This window comes from Apodemus sylvaticus, chromosome 12 (assembly GCF_947179515.1).
Source record: "Apodemus sylvaticus chromosome 12, mApoSyl1.1, whole genome shotgun sequence".
NCBI lineage: Eukaryota > Metazoa > Chordata > Mammalia > Rodentia > Muridae > Apodemus > Apodemus sylvaticus.
The window spans coordinates 103,028,239-103,034,575 of NC_067483.1; the positions used below are offsets into that span (position 1 = coordinate 103,028,239).

At 39.7% G+C, this 6,337-nt stretch overlaps 1 non-coding gene across 1 annotated transcript; it reads left to right on the forward strand.

The window, feature by feature from the left end:
- Positions 1-4,695: 4,695 nt before the first annotated feature.
- On the forward strand, positions 4,696-4,802 carry LOC127698010 (U6 spliceosomal RNA). The gene has a single exon (XR_007980654.1). It is a non-coding gene; the product is annotated as a U6 spliceosomal RNA (small nuclear RNA).
- Positions 4,803-6,337: the final 1,535 nt, after the last annotated feature.

The window sequence follows — 6,337 nt, forward strand, 5'->3', positions numbered from 1 at the left end:
GTAACAATCACAATTCCCCTAGCCACTCCACTCCCAGCAACAACAAATCAGTTCTTAAGGGGAAAGCACCTAATGTCTAAAGTAGATTGATTAAGTTAGCAGTCATTAGCCGGGTGGTGGTGGCACACGCCTATAATCCCAGCACTTGGGAGGCAGAGGCAGGTGGATTTCTGAGTTTGAGACCAGCCTGGTCTACAGAGTAAGTCTAGGACAGCCAGGGCTACACAGAGAAACCCTGTCTCAAAAAAAAAAAGTTAGCAGCCATTGTTCATACCAAGCTGAAATTATTACTAGCCATTAAAAGTACACCAAGCAAATTTCAACCAATCATGTAACTGCCAAGTTAAGAACTCCCTCACCCTGCTACCATAATAAAAGGCAAAGTAAGACCATTACCAGCTCAGGGCCTTCCACACCATCCACTGTGCTGGAGAGGTTGGAGGTCCAAACTCAAGGTTGAATAAAGATTCTGCTTTTGCATGAGTTGGATGCCTGGTAGTTTTGGGTGGTCTGTGGGGATCTTATGTTCTGGGTTTAACCCTTCCTTCCTTCCTTCCTTCCTTCCTTCCTTCCTTCCTTCCTTCCTTCCTTCCTTCCTTCCTTCCTTCTTTTCATCCCAGGACAGTTTTGTGTTTATTTGTTTTTAATTTCTTGTTCTGTAAATTTATTGTACATTGACCTTATCAAGATGGAAGCCACCAAGTGACGTTATCAACTGATGGAAGCACCCATGTAACTTAAACCAGAATGGCAGCAGAATATTTATCCCAGGAAATGTATTTGTTTATTTGTTTGTTTGTTTTTATTTCTTCTTACTTTATTGGTATCCCTCAACAGAAGAGTGGATGCAAAAAATGTGGTATATCTACACAATGGAGTACTATTCAGCCATTAGAAACAATGAATTCATGAAATTCTTAGGCAAATGGATGGAGCTAGAGAACATCATACTAAGTGAGGTAACCCAGACTCAAAAGGTGAATCATGGTATGCACTCACTAATAAGTGGTTATTAACCTAGAAAACTGGAATACCCAAAACATAATCCATACATCAAATGAGATACAAGAAGAAAGGAGGAGTCGCCCCTGGTTCTGGAAAGACTCAGTGAAACAGTATTCGGCAAAACCAGAACGGGGAAGCGGGAAGGGGTGGGAGGGAGGACAGGGGAAGAGAAGGGGGCTTACAGGACTTTCGGGGAGGGGGGGCTAGAAAAGGGGAAATCATTTGAAATGTAAATAAATTATATCGAATAAAAAAAATTAAAAAAAATAATTTCAAAATATATCTCTATGTGTGTTTGTGTGTATATGGTTGCCTATCTGTGTACATTGGCGTGAAAGCAGACACATGTATGTGTGTATATATGATAGTGCAGGCCTGTGATGGAGGTAGAGTGAGTAGGTGGCATCCAAACTGTATGTGTGTGGTGGGAGGTGCCATTCAGTTATCATTATTTGCTTAATGTAGGCATGTATGTTTGTATGTATGTAGTTAGTTATTTTCTTACCTATTATTGGAAACAAGGATTCTCTGAAAAGGGTTGCATCTGCCAAGCTGACTTTGAATTCAGAGGTCTGTCCACCTCTATCTCCACTCTGATGGAATTAAGGGAGTGGACCACCTCACCCAGCTTGGCTTTCTTTTCTTTCTTAATTCTAAGGAGGCTTTTTTTCATTTCTTCTTCTATTGTATATTTAGTTTAATTTCAAAATCTCTCTGTGTGTGTAGTAGGAGGTGTGTGTGTGTGTGTGTGTGTGTGTGTGTGAGAGAGAGAGAGAGAGAGAGAGAGAGAGAGAGAGAGAGAGAAGAAAGATTTGAAATCAGCACCCAGGGCTTCTTCTCTTCCTACCTGGCCCCCAACATCCACCAGAACTTGCTTTGTTCTTTATATTACACTATGGCAGTGTTGTGCCTGTTCATGATCTCAAATCCCCAAAGACCACTAAGGAGCCAATTCTGATGCAACTGCACTAGCGTCTTCTTTTATTCAAGCTCAAGAGCAGGATGGTGGTGAAGCCCCAGGTGCAGTTTCAAACAAGTATTTATAGGGGCAAGCAAACAAGCAAGGGGCTCTCCAGACTGGCACACATCTGATTGAGGGTCTATTATGAAATTTGTTGTCCTTTAAAATAATTAGCTGAGGCTGGAAGCCAATCCATAAACTTAGCTTTCCTTTTGATTGGTGGTTGTTAGGGAGTAACCTGGAAAGCAGGGCTAGGTGCAGTCTTGTTGGGGAATAACTTGGAAACTAGTGCTAGGTGCAGGCTTGTTGGTTAACTTGAGTTCAATCTAGGTCAGATTCTCTAAGATGGAGCCTGAATCCAAGACAGAATTGGTCTGGTCTCTGAACAGCATCCCAATGTATGTGCCCTGCTGAAATTTATAGTTCTAATTGGCTATCTTAAGAAAGATAAGCACCAAAAAAAAAAAACCTGCAGTACAAAACACAGAAAACATCTTTAATAAAATCCAACATGCCTTCATGATCAAAGATCTACAAAAATAGGACTAAACAGAACATGTCTCTATAAAATAAAAGCCATAATATGTTTTATTTTGTTTTGTTTTGGCTCAAGATGGTACTTACTCTGTAGACTAGGCTAGCCTCAAATTCACAGAGATCAGCCTGTCTCTTCTACCACCACTGCCAAAACAAAACAAATAAAAATTTGAGCAATTGGGAGGCAGAGACATCTGAATCTTTGAGTGTCAGTTTAGTCTGGTTTACAGAGTGAGTTTCTGGACAGTGAAGACTAGAGAGAGGTGGGAGAGAGCGGCATCTTACAGGCAGCAGCATCCTAAATTGAGAAAAACCTTGAAGCAATTCAGCAGGATTCAGGAGGACTTGTGTCCACTGAACTCTCCCTCTTCTCCAAGCATCATCTAAGGGTAAAATTGTTAATTATTGTTTGAAACACTGGTAACCCCTCAAAGGACACATGGAAGTTAGAAATTTTTTTCAAAAGCCTTTCATGCATGTTCTGTAGTCTGACTATGGGGGAGAGATTGAGCTAAGTTACAACAGTGGATACTACAGAAGAGTTGAAAGTAAGGGACCACAATGACTTACTAGACTAGTAACTATATCACTGAAACTATAGATACAGATATTAAAGGGTCTGATGAAAGGATAGAAAGTAATACAGCCTAATTCTAATGACCCCAAGAAATCAGTAGTTTAAAATGCTATCTTGCTTTGTTAGAAACTAGGTAAAAGGTCACATTCCAGAGCCTGCCCTTTATTTAGACCTAGCAGAAGGGCCTTGAATAGGTGATCCTGGCCCCATAGGGTAACTGAAAATGGGCTAAGCTTATCTTGCTTCTGTAAACTTACGTCGTTACCCCTAAGCAGGAGTTCACGCAGCTGTAGACATTATAGGAAACTAATTGGTTCACTGAGTGCGGGCTCTGATAATTTAAACTGATTGGCCTACAAACTATGGAGTGGTACAAATCAATTGGCTCGCATTTCGCGGGCTCTCCATGCTAAGAAATGATTGGTTTGTGATTCGAGGACTCTGTCGTAAACTTATAAAAGCTGTCTCAATTCGGCACTCGTGGTCCATAGTCCTCTGACCCTGCGTGGTGCATGGCGGCTATGGAACCCAGAATTCTGGAAATAAAGAAATCCTCATGCTATTGCATCGATACCGTTTCTCGCGAGTGATTTGGGTGTCGCCTTCCGGGGTGTGGGGTACTGGGGCACCCTTGGTTTTTGGGGTCTTACACTGACTCCATCCTTGCCTGCTATAACTAATGGCAGTGGCTATAAATCAAGAGTACAAGAAAATCAGAATCCAAACTAACTAAAATCCAAAACAAAATTTCAAAACATGGGAGTCAGAGTCAAGTGAATCTCTGAGTTTTAGTCCAACAAGCAGATGAACACCATTCACAACTCTAATTTCTATAGATATTCCCCCTTTGTCTGGCTTCTGAATGTACTACCCATGTGCAGAGTTTAAGACAGAAAAGTACTCAAAAAATATTCTTGTGCTTTACATTCTAGATTATCCTGAAAGATATCTACGGTGAAAGTATGTCACCATAGCCCCTATATACTTCCTGAGAGCCCTGTTTTCTCCTTCCATGAACCATGAGTTGACCTTGAAGGTGCAGATAGAACCAGATGCTACTGAACACCTCCTCCAAATGACTGTTCCTTGACATCCTTTGATGGCATCTGTTGATAACATTGACCTAAAAAGCAAAGCAGCTCTCACTGTGACTGTTTAGTCCCACCTCTTTTCTGACATATTTTTGTTTGTTTACTAATTGGAGATAGCTAGAAATGCATATGCTTTGACATAAGAAAATAACTTGCAGGAATTGGGTTTTTATTCTTCCACCATATGGAGTCTAGGGACTGAACTGAGGTATGCAGGTTTGTTAACAAATAATTTTATGCTCTGAGCCATCTCGCCAGACTTTTTTAAGTGGCATAAAGTCAGCTACTTTGACTTTCAAAAAATTTCTGTAAAAATTAGTCTTACATTTTAATATTATTGTTTTAAGTACCTTTTTCTTTTTCTTCTATTGAAGATTTTTCTTTTTTATTATATATGAGTGATCTATTTGCAGATGCACTGGCATGACAGAAGAGGGCATTAGAATTCATTATAGATGGTTGTAAGCCACCTATGACTTCTTGGAATTGAACTCAGGGCCTGGAGAATAGAAGCCAGTGCTCTTGTGCTCGCTTCGGCAGCACATATACTAAAATTGAAATGATACAGAGAAGATTAGCATGGCTCCTGCACAAAGATGACACACAAATTCGTGAAGCGTTCCATATTTTTTAGCGTACACTAGCAGCTTAACGACACACCTGAAAGCCCTGGAACAAGAAGAAGCTAATTCACCCAGGAGGAGTAAAAGGCAGGAAATGATCAAACTCAGGGCTGAAATCAATCAAGTAGAAACAAAGAGAACCATACAAAGAATCAACAAAACCAGGAGCTGGTTCTTTGAAAAAATCAACAAGATAGATAAACCCTTAGCCAGACTAACCAAGGGGCACAGAGACAGTATCCAGATTAACAAAATTAGAAATGAAAAGGGAGATATAACAACAGAAACAGAGGAAATTTAAAAAATCATCAGATCCTACTACAAAAGCCTATACTCAACACAACTGGAGAACCTGGAGGAAATGGATAGTTTTCTGGACAGATATCAAACACCAAAATTAAATCAGGATCAAATAGACCATCTAAACAGTCTAATAACCCTAAAGGGATAAAAAAGGGTCATAGAAAGTCTCCCAACCAAAAAAAGCATGGGACCAGATGGTTTTAGTGCAGAATTCTATCAGACCTTCAAAGAAGACCTAACACCAATACTCTTCAAACTATTCCACAAAATAGAAACAGAAGGAACACTACCAAACTCGTTCTATGAAGCCACAATTACGCTGATACCAAAACCACACAAAGATCCAACAAAGAACAAGAACTTCAGGCCAATTTCCCTTATGAATATCGATGCAAAAATACTAAATAAAATTCTTGCCAACCGAATCCAAGAACACATCAAAACGACCATCCACCATGATCAAGTAGGCTTCATCCCAGGGATGCAGGGATGGTTCAATATAATGAAATCCATCAATGCAATCCACTACATAAACAAACTCAAAGAAAAAAACCCACATGATCATTTTATTAGATGCTGAAAAAGCATTTGACAAAATTCAGCATCCTTTCATGCTGAAAGCCTTGGAAAGAACAGGAATTCAAGGCCCATACCTAAACATAGTTAAAGCAATATACAGCAAACCGGTAGCCAGCATCAAACTAAATGGAGAGAAACTTGAAGCAATCCCACTAAAATCAGGGACTAGACAAGGCTGCCCTCTCTCTCCATATCTTTTCAATATAGTACTCGAAGTTCTTGCTAGAGCAATTAGACAACATAAAGAGGTCAAAGGGATACAAACTGGAAAGGAAGAAATCAAATTATAATTATTTGCAGATGATATGATAGTATACTTAAGTGACCCAAAAAACTCCACCAGAGAACTACAGCTGATAAACAACTTCAGCAAAGTGGCTGGTTATAAAATCAACTCAAGAAAATCAGTAGCCTTCCTATACTCAAAGGATAAATAGGCTGAGAAAGAAGTTAGGGAAATGACACCCTTCACAATAGCCACAAACAATATAAAGTATCTTGGTGTGACTCTAACTAAACATATAAAAGATCTGTATGAGAAGAACTTTAGGCCTTTGAAGAAGGAAATCAAAGAAGACCTCAGAAAGTGGAAAAATCTGTCATGCTCTTGGATTGGCAGGATTAATATAGTTAAATTGGCCATCTTGCAAAAAGCAATATG